Source organism: Tasmannia lanceolata, unplaced genomic scaffold (assembly GCF_043159265.1).
Source record: "Tasmannia lanceolata isolate RefF3 unplaced genomic scaffold, GAP_Taslan_0.1 ptg000008l, whole genome shotgun sequence".
Taxonomy (NCBI): Eukaryota; Viridiplantae; Streptophyta; class Magnoliopsida; order Canellales; family Winteraceae; genus Tasmannia; species Tasmannia lanceolata.
Genome location: NW_027518685.1, coordinates 64036479 through 64051411, shown reverse-complemented (window position 1 = coordinate 64051411; position 14933 = coordinate 64036479).

The following is a 14933-nucleotide window of genomic DNA, read 5'->3' as shown; positions in this document are numbered from 1 at the left end:
CCCAAAATACAGCAGCAGGGAAGGGGATTGAATGCCGTAACAAACAAGGTTGAAGACAGGGAATTTACATTTTGAGCCTGAGGGTCAGGTGGGGACATTAATGTTTTGATCACAAATAATCTTCCTTTCTTTTTGCTCACCTCAAACCTTTTGGTCACAGAAAGTGTGGCCAAATGCCATTGAGAACACCTTGATCTGGATGATCTAGGCCCTTGATCAATCATGCCTGGATTAGAAATTCACTAGGAAAGTTCACTTGTGCCTAAACACAACTGGTTAGGGGGCTCAAGAAGCTCAACCCAATTCCAACCCAAGTGAATTTTTAATAATACATTTGAGTACCGAATCCAACCTAAGAAATGAACATCCGTAACCCGTATGGGTGTCGCTGGTTGGCAGGCGCACGTGGTTCACAAGGAATGGTCTGGCCCAAAAAATTGGGGTGGGGATACCCTCATAAAAAAATGAATATGGGCTTGATACCCATATTGAAACCATTCGGGTACCCGTATTTAATTGATTTTGATACTATAGTTACCTTCTTTAGTGACCCAAGTGCCAATATAAACAAACATTAAATCTAAGGGAAAATGATAGAAAAATGTACTTTTTGCTTGAAATTGTCTGAAAAGGGGGCTGTTTCTAAAATACAAAATAAGGGAGGAGGGGGAAAACTTAGCCTATTTCATGACAAGAATACCCTCCTCCCTTTTGACTTTCCCCATCTAATCATCCCTTATGCAAAAGTCACATTTTTACCATGCTGTAATGATTGCTTACTTTTTACCTTCTTCAATCTCTTCTCAAATCTCTTCTCAAAGGCAAAAACCTTGTATTGCTCATTTTCTCATGGTGGTATGAAAAACCCATTTTAGTGTGCCCATTTTAGTATGTTCTTTCATTTGGCATCAAACCCATTTATACTACGTTCTTGAATCTCTTCTCAAAGCCATAGTTTAAAAACCTTGTATTGCTCATCTTCTCAAAGTCCCATGGAAAACCCATTTTAGTGTCTTCTTGCATTTGGCATCAAACTCATTTGTACTTTTTGCCGCCTTCAACATCTTCTCATTTGCATGCTTTATTCCACGTAGGAAGGGGTTTTTGTTCCATTTGGCATCAAATTTAAGGTATTCTCTCCCTCTTAACTTTGTTCTTTGAAAATAGATGTTTGTAGTGCTAAATAGTGGTTCTTATTGTTGAAATAGTGGTTCCCTAATGTTAAAACAGTGCTTGGGAGTGTTAAATAGTGGGTCTAACTATCAGTGGTTTGGAGTGCTAAATAGTCGTTCTTTAGTGCTAAAACAGTGGTTCTTTATGTTAAATAGTGATTTTTTAGTGTTAAACAGTGCTTGGGAGTGTTAAATAGGGATTCTAATTAGCTAAATAGTGGTTCTTAGTGTTCAAATAGTGGTTTTGAGTGCTAAAAAGTGGTTCTTAACTTTCAAATAATAGTTTGGAGTGTAAAATAGTGGTTCTTTGTGTTAAATAGTGGTTATTTATTATTAAAATAGTAGTTGGGAGTGTTAAATAGTGGTTCTAATTAACTAAATGGCGGTTCTTAGTGTTAAATAGTGGTTCTTTAGGGTTAAAACAGTGCTTGGGCGTGTTAAATAGCGGTTCTTAGTGTTTAAATAGTGGTTCTTAGTGTTTTTGAGTGCTAAGTAGTGGTTCTTAGTTTATAAATAGTGGTTTTGATTGCTAAATATGGGTTCTTTAGTGTTAAAACAGTGGTTTGGACTGTTAAATAGTGGTTCTATAGTGTTAAAACGGTGGTTGGGAGTGTTAAATAATGGTTCTAATAAACTAAATATTGATTCTTAGTGCTAAAATAGTGGTTTTGAGTGCTACATAGTGGTTCTAATTAATTAAATAGTGGTTCTTAGTGTTAAAATAGTGGTTTTGAGTACTAAATAGTGGTTCTTAGTGTTTAAATAGAGCTTTGGAGTGATAAATATGGGTTCTTTAATGTTAAAACAGTGGTTCCGAGTGTTAAATAGTGGTTCTTAGTGTTTAAATAGTGGTTTGGAGTGCTAAATAATGGTTCTTAGTGTTAAAACAGTGGTACTTAGGGTTAAAATATTGGTACTTAGGGTTAAAACAGTGCTTGTGATTGTTAAATAGTGGTTCTAAGTAACTAAACAGTGGTTATTAGTGTTGAAATAGAGGTTCAAAGTAACTAAATAGTGGATCACAGTAACTAAATTGTGGTTCTTATTGTTAAAATAGTAGTTCACTTATTCCTATCTTATCCTTGCAGGGTTTGTAAATATGGTAGAGCGAAGGATGTCGATCCTAAATGTTGATGGATACTTGAAGGATGTCGATCTGTATGTCGACTTGTTCAGTGCAATTACAATATGATGAGATAAATTGGAAAGAGGTCGACTTAAAGGTCAACCTGTTCAGTGCAATTACAATCGGATGAGATAAGACGGAAAGTGGTCGACTTGTAGGTCGACATGTTCAACGCAATTACAATCTGATGAGATAAGACGGAAAGAGATCGACTTGTAGGTTGACATGTTCAGGACAATTACAATATGATGAGATAAGACGGAAAGAGGTCGGTCAACTTGTTCCAAAAAAAAGATTCACATCGATGTGTCCCACTTAATTTGACATCAAGAGCTAGGACAAAGAATGAAACGGACAAAGATGAAAGAGAGACATATATGCCACAAATAGGTGCCACCCATTTACATTAACTAACTTTACAAACCGCCTTTCATTTACATTGTTTATATATCTTCAAATCACCACCCCCAGCACCATCACCACACTGACTACTCCTTATACTCTCCTTTTGTTTACAATCAGAACATCTCTTCAACTTAGTATTTGCTCTCCCATATAATCCATCTAAGAAATCACCGAGTAATCTACCTCTCATAGTCGTGATATCTGCCTAGTTGAAATCTATCTTAGCATCACACGAGAGATATTTCATTTCCTTTAAAACGAATAAACCACAATCATTGCCGCAAAACACGAATGTCAATATCATGTCAATACTGACGCGATACGCATATGTTGAAAACAAATTAGACCTATTTAGGTGGAATCCAATCCAACAAATACAAATTAGACCTATTTACATAGAATCCAATCCAAATTATAACCTATTTAGATGAAATCCAAACCAACAAATCCAAATTAAACCTATTTAGATGGAATCCAATCCATTGAATCCAATGTTTGAACCACTATTGAGACCCTCTAAACCATTAATAGACCCTCTAAACCACAATTAGTCCCATGGAACCACCATTAAACTTCTCAACCACTATTTACAATGTTTGAACCATTGTTGAGGGCCTTTGAACTACTATTACACCCTTGGGACCACTGTTAGACCCTCTCAACCATTATTTACAATGTTTGAACTATTGTTGAGGCCCTTTGAACTACTACTATACCCTAGGAACCACTGTTAGACATAATTAAAGTGTTTCAACCACTATTGGACCCTTAGAATCACTATTGAGGCCCTCTTAATAACTATTACACCCTTGGAACCACTATTCAAGCCCTCTAAACAACTATTAGATACTGGGAACCACTCTGGAGAGGTTTTGAACCTCTAATTACAGTGTCAGAACCATGGTTGAAGCCCTTTGAACTACTATTATACCAAAGGAACCACTGTTAGACAATGGGAACCAACTATTACACCCTTGGCACCATTGTTGAAACATCTATTACACCCTTGGCACCACTGTTAAAACATCTATTACACCCTTACAACCACTATTACAACCATGGAACCACTATTTAGGCCTTTTGAACCACTATTAGACATCTATTGCACCATTGGAACTACTATTAGACCCATGGAACCACTATTTAGGCCTTCTAAACCACTATTAGACACTCGGGACAATTGTTGACCAGTATTGAGGCTTTCTGAACAACTATTGACTTTTAGAACCACTATTAGAGACTTTCTGGACCACTATTGAGTTTCAGAACCACTATCACACCCTTGGAACCACTATTGCAACCCTCTGAATAGTGGTTCAGAGGGTGTTTATAGTGGTTCCAAGTGTGTCAATAGTGGTTCCGAGAGGCTCAATGGTGGTTCCAAACCAGAAATGGTGAAGATGGAGATGGAGGGTGAAGATGGAAATGGAGGGTTTCAAAGTTCACCATAAATCCAAAAGAATCCTAAACCCATATGGAAAAAGGAATAAACTGGAGAAAATATAAAATGAGAAGGGACTAACCTCAACTTCAATCGCTCCAGGAGGTGGTTCTCGTTGGCGTTGTTGCTGTCATTGCCTGTGGGAAGAGGCAAGATACAATGAAAATGGAGTTGGAGAAGATAAAGTAAAAAGATGAAAGATGAAAAAGTAAAAAAATACATATACATTGTAAAAAGCTACAAAGGGCATTTTCGTCTGGAAATAGGCTAAGTTTTCACCCTCCCCTTTTCTGACAATTTGAGACAAAAGGTTCATTTTTCTAATCATTTTCCCAAAATCTAAAAAACGAATGTGTCTTTTAAATATTCAATTTCATGCTACATTAAAGAACTATCGAATATAATCATATTGGTCGTCTTTGTTTCTTTGAGACATGAACTACTTGTTCTTCGTTGTACGTTTGGAGGGCTTAGATAAGGGCTAAGGTTTACTGTGACATTTTTCTTTGTAATTATAATCCATTCCAATGTATAACATATTTGAATAAAATATATAATATAATAGATGGGGAGTAAGCCCTGTGGACAGGGAGTCCAATGATAATTGATAACGAAGCCTATACGGTGTGCTAAGAATCTGACCCTACAAAATGATATTGATCAAAAAATCCCTGAGCTACCTATATTTGGACCTATACTCAACTCAACTCAAATAAGCTTTAAAAGGATCTACCCGGGTCAAATTGACTAAGTCTAATCCTGACAAGTCTACATGGATCATTTTCTTCCATGTAGATGAACCCAACTAGGGTCAGGATTAGACTTAGCCAATTTGAGCCGGGTAGATCCTTAAACTCCGCCTGTATTTTTCGCAGCTTGTCGTCAGGTTGGCAGTCGGCCGTAAACTTTACCACTTTTCTATGAAATGAATCCTATATGTTTGGACCTATCCTTCAAAAAAAAAAAATCTAAACCTTAGCAACCCTAGACATCTTGGAAAATCCTAGATAAACCCTATATACCTCAAGAATCGCAAAAACCCTTAGGGGCCATTTCAATACGCGGATTTTAGAATGTTGGAGTTCCTCAAAATCCTGGACAGGAGACCAGAAAAGAAGGAGACCGTCCGTTTGACTTCTCTTTAGAATTTTGGATTTCCAGGTTCTAGAAGTCTCTCCTCCATGCTGAGATTTCTAAAACCTGGAATCATGGGATGATCTACTCTCTTGCTGACGGAAAAAAGAGCGAGAAATCAGAAAACGACGGTTGGTCTCCTTCTCTCGTCTCCCATCTACGATTTTGAGGAAATCCAAGATTCTAAAATCTGCATATCCAAACGGCCCTTCGATACTCTAGAAATCTCAAAAACCCCTAGATGCCCTAAGAATCCCAGAAAGTCCTAAGTACCTTAAGAATATAAAAAAAAACCCTAGGTACCATATATAACCCAAAAGATCTACAAAAACCTAGGAAACCATAGAAGCCTTGGAATATCAAAAAATACAAAATGTAAAGTGGGCCCCAAACCAAAGGTTGACTTCCCCCTCTCTCTGTAAGTAAAACTAGAAAAGAGGCTTTACTTTGCCTTTTTAGCATATGTTTTGCCCTCAATGCCATTAAGATATTGTAACAACCCAAATTTCATAAAGCCCAAACTCAGCCCGTTAACTCAGCTAAAGGGAAACAATAATTATTTAGCATAAAATACCATAATTTTTTTCAAATAAGTAAATAAATCATAATCATTAACCCTTAATTAAAAGAAATACAATATAAAACTACTTAAAAGAATTTCTCTCATATGGGAATTATTACAGCTCAAATAGAAAACAGAGATCAAACTAAGGACTCTAGCTGAATCCCCCACAGTAAACCTAATGGCTCCTCTTGGTTAGACTAGACTTGAACTGTGTCCCCTTAGACAGCTGAATAGCTTCTCAGAAACACACCGCACTTGATCACGATTGATTCCCGGATGAACTCGCATCATCATAAGCAACTTGACCTGTTTATTTTAAGGAGTGAGTATCTAACACGTAACTCATTAGGATCATATGATAACCATGATATATTAATAAAATCAATTCTCAAGTTCATAACGTAAACATGAATAAGATTTAAAGAGACAATCACATTCGTCCATAGAACATGATTAGTCTTAAGTAAAGAACATACAATACTAGCATGAAAAATTGAATTTAAGATATTGAGTTCACAAATTTCTTGATTATCAAGTAGAGGATCTAAATATTTCTCAATTCTCCTTCTCAATCACTTTTGTGTATAATTGACCCTTGCGAAAGCAAGCATGATGTTCTATGGATTCCAAAATCACAAACCAAATGTACAATGTATGCATTATCAATATATACTTCTATGTATCTGTGCTAGATGAGCTTAGCAACAAGGTGTGATGCCCCACCTGCCAGATACTAACCATGCCACCTACGACCCACGACGATGAGTAGTCTATCTAGGACTTTGGGCATATGGCTAGATGGGCTTAGCCAAGGTAAATGTGGCAAAATATGGAGTACCTACCTAGACGTCGTCCATCGCCTACGGCCCATTTATGGTATGTAGTTTGTACAGGTCTTTTTTTTAAGATAAGCCGTGAGGGCCATACCGTCCCAAGAACACTTGGCCGCCATTGAAAGTTGACTATTCTGTTTCCACCCCGAGGATGGGACTTAAGATTAGGGCTGCAACTCGAGCCGGGTTTTAGCCTGGGTTGGGTTCAGGTTTCATGGGTTTCGGGTCGAGCCGGGTTGAGCATTCAAAAGCCCGCATGAATCTCGGGTCGAGCCGGGTTTGAAGGGGCCCAACCCGACCCGACCCGACCCGAGTTACATAAGTTATAGTATGTACATTTTTTTCTATTGTTAGTTAAAAATTAAAAGTGAAAACCCACGCACCCACTGTTATTGTATGTGAGTGTAATTTTTGCTTCTATGAGTTGAGTTGATTCAAGTGTTTGATTCAGCATTGTTTGATTGTAATTACAACATTGTTTAATTACAGCATTGTTTGATTCAAGTGTAATGTGAATGTAATTACGTCATTGTTTGATTCAAGTGCGATGTGAGTGTAATTTCTGCTTCTATGAGTTGAGTTGCCTTGCCAAACAAGAATTTTTCTTAAAAAATTGCGTCAATGTGAAAAAAGCCGACCCGACCAGACCCGACCCGAGATTTATCATGGGTAGGACCGAGTTTGGGAATCGTGGGTTTTCCGAAAAAAACCTGACCCAACCCGACCCGAGATATTTCTCGGGTAGGGTTGGGTTCTGCAAAACCCGACCCGCCCGACCCAAGTTGCAGCCCTACTTAAGATCCATCCCTCCATAGTTATGATATCACTCATGATGTCTAGTGGGTCCCATAATTGGGCCTTATTCAATTTATGATATTTATGTGATGTACCAGAAACACAACAACTTGGATTTATAGCCCATTTGTATCCATTCTCTATTAGGTTGAAAGCCCATTTGGGATCCATTTATTATTCAACATTGACATTGGGCCCTCCAAGAAGCCACTAAGGTGTACAACATGATCCTGTGGTTCATCTCAATACTTAACTTACAGTAGAGTAGTCCGATTAGAGCACTCTATGGTGAAAGACTAAAATACCCATATGTTTAGATTTTTATTCATATGGGCTCCACCAATGTTCATTAATCTATTTACATCTCTAAGTCTGTGGGTGTGATTAAAACCCTAGGAAGTTCCACTGTCTGACATCAAAATCACTGTAAGGCTTAATGAGTCGGGTTGATCAATTCAATCCTACTAATGTCTTTAGACCCAACAACTAATGTAATTCCATAACTTTTGACCAAGATCAATCAAGGAGGTTCAAATATTTCATATGAACTCAACACAACCACTAAATGCAAGATTTAATATCAGTATCAAGTCGGTCACTAACGGCGCGCATACTAGCGAGTGCGGCGAAATTCCTGCACTTGGCAAAAACATTGATCTTAACCCAGAATTGTGTGGGGCTAGATTCATTTGAAAGCCATTTCAATGGCGTACAATTCCTAAAGATACACCAAAGCCAAACAATGAGTGGATTAGGACCCTTTTGGGGTCATAATAGTTGCCCTCGGAATTAATGTTGTGAAGTTTACAGTTTGATTCATGCCCATCGTACAGGTCATAGATGGCCATCTGGACACATTAACCTGATTCTACTTCTGTTCGGAAGGTGTTGTTAGAAGTTTCCATCTTTGAAACCTTCTAACTTTGTTTGTGGCCTTGCATTAGGAAATCCTTGGCTTAAAGAAAACTAATCAATATGTTTGGAAACTTCTTAAAAGGCAAGTTAGCACTAAAGAAACATGCTAATCTTGTGCTAAAGAAGCCAAACAAATTTCTACTATCTTTGGAAGTTCCATTGGAGCTTCATTGCTTATAAAAGAGGCCCTTGGTCCCTCTTCCTGCCGCCACAAAACTTATGAGCAATAAAGAGATTGAGAGTTTGCTCAGAGGTTTCTCATAGACCGAGTGGTGTGTGAAGTAAGAGAAGCATCAAGCGGCGTTTATGGGCCTTCACCGTGCCTGGAAAAGACTTAGAGGATCGTCGGATTGTACACGAAGAGGCGGCGGCCATGGTGAAAGGTATATCAAACCCATCTCGCTAAATTCAAGTTTTTCTTTGATTTTCATTGCTCAAGATCCAAAGGGATCATTAACTTAATGTTTAGAATAACGTTGGTATCAAAACCATAGGTTGTAGACTTTGAAATTAGAAGAAAATTTGCGTTTTGATGAAAAATACCAATTTTGGGCCTCGCAGGAAAAGTAATTCCGGCTGGCGACCGGAGAACTTTTCCAGCTAGTGGCCAGTATCGTTTGAGGTCAATCGGACGTCAGGAGAAGGAGAACAGATGATTCAAAGTCGAATGGCAATTCAGTAATATTTTCTATACATGTTTCTAGTCGTCGAAAATCTCGTCTTTCCGGCTAGTTTTCCGGCCCTCGAGAACAACAGTGTGTTCCTCTCCCTCATATGACCCTGCCCTTAAAATTTCACTGCGATTGGACGGCTGGATCATAAGATATGATCGCCAAAGTTCAGTGGCAATTCTGTAACTACTTAGGAAAGTCTCAAGTTTAAATTGGAGAAGACGACCTTCAATGGTAGTTTTGGTAGTCGTGAAAGAAACTGACTTCCAAATGTAAAAAGTTTTAAACTTTTTTCCCTATATCATAGTGAGTGACCCACTGGTAAAAATATGGAACGGGGGTGAATTTATCTTGAACCAGTTTTCTAAAAACTTTTAATACGGCCAGTTCGGCCTTCTTCCATCTGATTTTTTGTGAACCGAAAACATTTACGCGACCCTCTAGGTCCCCTCTACATTATGTGAAAATTTCAGAGGCACCGTCTTCTGTTCTCTACGAAATCTGAACGCTTTGGCATATTTATGTTCCCTTACTACAAGCCTTTTGGACTCATTTTTGGGAGAACTTTTACAAGATAGGATTGTATCCGAAGGTAGGCATCCCTTTGTGAGTGGTTTTTGGGCAATTTAAAGTTCCAGTTTTCTGTTTCTCACAACTAATACTTGCTTTGTCTTGATTAGATACATTAATTGCACAAAAAAGTTTTTTGTGTTATGCATAGTTATTTTACTTTTTATGCACCCAAACACATATAGTGGATGTTTTGTATGCCCCTACTTGATCTTTTAACCTTTTTTATTCTTCGTTCTTGATGTTTTGAGGCATACTATTAATTGGGTTGATTGTGATATTATAAATAACCGCAAGTGCACGGATCATGTAAATATGGGTCGAACTCAGGTAAGAACTAATTGTAAGTTGATACTACTTAGAAAATAAACTTATGATATATTGTTGCCTGAAATGGACTCATGATTTTTCGTGGACTAAAACCTCGGATCCAACAATATATTTAAATTTATTAACTAAATACACACGGGTTGAACACAATGAAGAAACGGCTACAAATTTAACCCTTATATTTAGGCAAAGTGAATAAAAAGGAATTCCATTAATTTTCTAACCTAATTATAAAACCAAAATCTAAAGCCTAAATTGATTGAAAAATTGGATTTGAAAACCTACTCTAAACTATATTGGAAATTGATTGGAAAAGTAATTGGAAATCTAATTGAAACCTTAAATCAAATTAAAAGATTACTTAGGGTTAGAATCCACCATGAGTTTGGATTGGATAATTAATTAAACCAATTTTTGCATTGAATTTTATATTTGATAATTAGTCTATGGGAAATAAGGTCAATGGATCTCATTGCCCATGAGTAATTGATCAAATACACTATCCAATTTCAAAAGTTTATATAAGAGATTATATTTGTTTATCGGCAATTACTCATACAAAATGGGAAAGCCAATGGCATGAATAATTGGAAATCTACAAATATAAACCCCTATATATGATGTTATTTTATGCCACTGATTTTTATTAATCATCTTTCTCCTTCCCTATGGTTTTATCTAAACCCTAAGTAGATGAGTTTAGTTGTTCATAAAGAAAGAAAAAGACACAAAAATAAGGAAAAATAATGGCATCTAGAACTTAGAAAAGAAAATAAACAAAAAGAACTCTTCTTTAATTAATGTTGAAACAAAAATATATAAAATTGGAATTGAAATAAAGAGTAAAATAAAAGAAAAACTTATTATTTTTTCTTCTAGCAATGGCCAAATCTTCCTCCTTCAATGCCCTGATGTCACCTTGAGGCTTGAATGATAGTTGATTGGTCCTTTGTTGAGAGAGAGAAAAGAATGAGAAAACTGAGAGTGGAGAACAAGAGAGCAAGCTTGAGAATGTAGAGAGAGTAGAGAAAAAGAGAGAGCCTTCTTGATCCGAATATACAGAAGACATACACTTCAATTTTCATTTCTCAAGGAAAGACACAAACTTGGCATCTTTTGTGTATTTTTAGCAACCACTACCTGTCTTTGGTAATTTTGGTAAATTCACCATTTGTTTGTAAGTATAAACTTCTTCTTTTCTTCTCTTGTAATTTCACCAACTCGCTTTTGGTAACTTCTTCCTTCTTGAATTTTTTCTAACGTGGGAATGAGTGGCTTTTTGCTACAAGACAAAAAATATGAGCATTCATATATTGGAAAACCAAATATATATAAGGAATGAATTGTAACAAGTGCAAGTGGGTCCCTCATATGTGTTGCATGGAATATAATACATGTAATTAGAAGTTACTATTTTCAAAACAACAAAAAAAAACGCGGGCTGCTGTGTAAAAATTTGCATGCTTTTGTAATTCCATGTGGGTCCCACGTGATTCCGCAACAAAAGAATCCAAGTGGGACCCACTTTTACTTGCATTGAACAATTCCCATTATAATTAGAAACTATTGTTTTTCCTTCCAATACCAAAACGTGGGTGCCAAGTGGCATGCATGTTGAGTTTCCATTATCAATGATCCTTGCTTTTTCTTTCTATGCATGTTTATGTATGGCTTTTGAGCATCCTCTGCATAAGATGATGAAACGGTTTATTTGGAAAGCCCAAAATTTAAGTAGTTTCCTCTCCCGTGCATGGCTGCTGCCCGCCCATCCTAATTCATTTGACATCCTACAGCCCATAAAACGTGCCATAGATGATTGTTTTGATATAAAAATGAGATCATCGATCTGGCATCCAAATCCAGTGGGCCCCACCATGCCTAGGTTGATCTAGACCATCTAACTAATAAGAAGTGGGAAAGAAATAATCGGTTGTAGTAGGTAGGGGAAAGAAAGAGAATCGTTTTTTGGGCAGTGATAAATCGACCCCATTTCTCTTTACATTGGATGATCTCAACCGTCCAATTAGTTGCCAAAACGTAGATTAGTTGCCCCAACAATAGCAAGGAAGGGGAGATCGAAAAGATAGAATGTTAAGTCGGTGGGATTTTCTTTGGTTGATCTCAACCATCCAATTGATGGTTACATAAAATTGGTTTTCTCTCCATAATTCATGGAATTTGTCTACCATGTGGGGACCACACTTGCAAATCGATTGTGCCCGACGATCCTAGTTGTCCAGTTGTTGATCCACAATGTAACAGGTTATTTTCCCAACCCATTTGCGTGGGTTAATCTGAACCATATATCCGATGTATGGGTCACGGCCTAAATGACTTATGCCCCATAAATCATTTGCATTGGACCGTCCAAGTAAGAAGCCACACTGTATATTGATTGTGCCCACAAAATTGCCTCCCTGAGGGATCCTACCTGGTCATCTGATGAGCTTCATTGTATTGGTTGTACCCCCTTAAATTACTACCATAGGCTGATTCAAATAGTTCAATTGTGACCTCACAAATCGCTTCCATACCGCAGCCATAAGATGATCTGAATCCTTCAAATTGATGGGCTACAAAAGGTAGTGATCCCGTACTTGAATTTTTCTTTGGAATTTCATCTCTTTAGCTCCATTTTCTAGAAAAATCCGAAAATTACCCTAAAACACTAAAAACACAGAAAATACCTTAGCAGTATCGCTCTGAATAACAAAATATGCATGCTTTTCCTACCTACAATTCACACATAAATGTGCTCATCATGGTCCCCCATACTTAAGCTTTGCTTGTCCTCGAGCAAACGAAAAGAAAATAAACAAAAATAAAAATAAAAACTAAACGAAAACAAAATCCTAACTCACTTTCGTAGGAATCACGATTGCACTTAGCACGTGCAACAAGCCTTTAAACCCCTAGGTCACCCTAGTGGACGAGTTGTGTCTCGTGAATGTTTGCAGTGAATATACACACAAATCGCACGCGGTCAGATCTGTTGGATTTCTCGTTTCGAGGAGATTCCAACGAGTCTAATATTGCAAGCTTTTTGGGATGAGAAGTGTTTTTGGGTAAAAACGTATATTTTCGACTCAAAGTTAACTTCTTGGTTGAAATGCCGTGTGAAATTCACACGGGCTTTTTGGTTGTGTCGTAAATGGTGGGTGCCGTGTGAAGACAGGCTTTGTTGCAACCCTGGGATAAATTCATTTTTGAGAAATCTTTCCCGTTTCAATAACCTAGAGAGAGATCGAGAGAAAGAGAACAGGGTCTCTAGGACTCGTCATGAGACTCTTCCACGCGACAACATATCATTAGTTCCACCTTGACAAAATTGGGTGTCTACAACAGATGCCCCTCTTTGGTAGAGGGTGCAAGGCACACGAATGCCAAAGTAAGGAGACAACAAAGTTTTGTCACTAGGGACTAATGATAGGATTACAAGACTCACGTCGAATCCTTAGGCGTACAGCCTTCACCAAGGAATCTTGCTGTCAGGTCCTTGAGTGAAAATCTCTCGCTGACGGTTTTTGAGTTTTGAAAATATGACTGTTAGAACGAGTCTTGAATGAACGTCGTTCCTAACAGCCGGGAGGGTCATCTGAAGTTAGTTCCGACGCCTGACTTGGGGAGGGACCTCGAGGGATGTCGTTCTGACATCCAATGCTGACACTGATAAAGGGGATGCCTGGGCATCATCTGGTGATTGGTACGACGGATTATACATGAGATTTTGATTGCATGATCTTCATTTGCTCTTGGATTTGGATGGGTGGTTTGATTGGATATAGTATTGTATTTTAACGGGTTTTGATCTTGGAAGATGCCTTTTCGGCATCTAGGCTTGATTGTCTTGAGGGTTGCCAAAAGACTAGTGTTTGTACTGATATGAACACTTACAAGCGTGGGATGCTTTTCTAGCATCCTGTGTATGGATCTTTGAGGATAATCTTGATATTGGATAGCTACCACGTGGAAACAGACTCACTCTAGTTTTGAGGGCCACCGTGTAGAAACGGACTTACCCTGATGTTTTAGTGAGCTACCGCGTCAAAACAGACTTACTCTGGTTTTGAGGGCTACCGCGTAGTAACGGACTTACCTTGATTTGAGAGGGTTACCACGTAGAAACGGACTTACCCTGAAAAGCTACCTTGTGGTAACGGATTCACTCTAATTTTGAAGGGCTACCGTGTAGAAATGGGCTTACCCTGAAGAGCTACAGTGTGGTGACGGACTTTCTTTTATTTTGAGGGCTACCGTGTAGAAACGGACTTACCCTGAAGAGCTACCGTGTAGAAACGGACTTACTCTGGTTTTGAGGGTTACCGCGTAATAACAGACTTACCTTGATTTGAGAGGGTTACCGCGTAGAAACGGACTTACCCTAAAATGCTATCATGTGGTAACGGATTCACTCTGATTTTGATGGCCTACAGCCTAGAAACGGGCTTACCCTGAAGAGCTACCGTATGGTGACAGACTTACTCTGATTTTGAAGGCTACCTCGTAGCAACGGATTTACCCTGAAGAGCTACTGTGTGGTGACGGCCTTACTCTGATTGTGAGGGCTACCGCGTAGAAACAGACTTACTCTGAAGAGCTACCATGTGGTGACAGACTCACTCTGGTTTTGGACGCCTAAGGGCTGGTGATTTCGATGGATTCCACTAGGGATTAATCGATTTTTGCTAGGGAAACCAGGAGCGTGTGTTCAAACACGGCTGGCCAGCAAGAGCTGATTGGATGATAAGGGGAGGAGTCCCTGACACGAGATCTGAGAGATTTTTAGGACTGATTGATAAGGCATCTTTGTTGGAGACCCGTGTGGGAACCGGGCTTCAAACAAAGACTTCAGGAAGCAGGGAAAGGGCCCCTGACTCTCTTTGAGAGATATAAGGTCGTCTGGCAACCTTTTGGAGACAGTCTGATGTCTCTACTCTGGTGGGGAGGACCATAGGAGCTAACGTAACTGGAAGGGT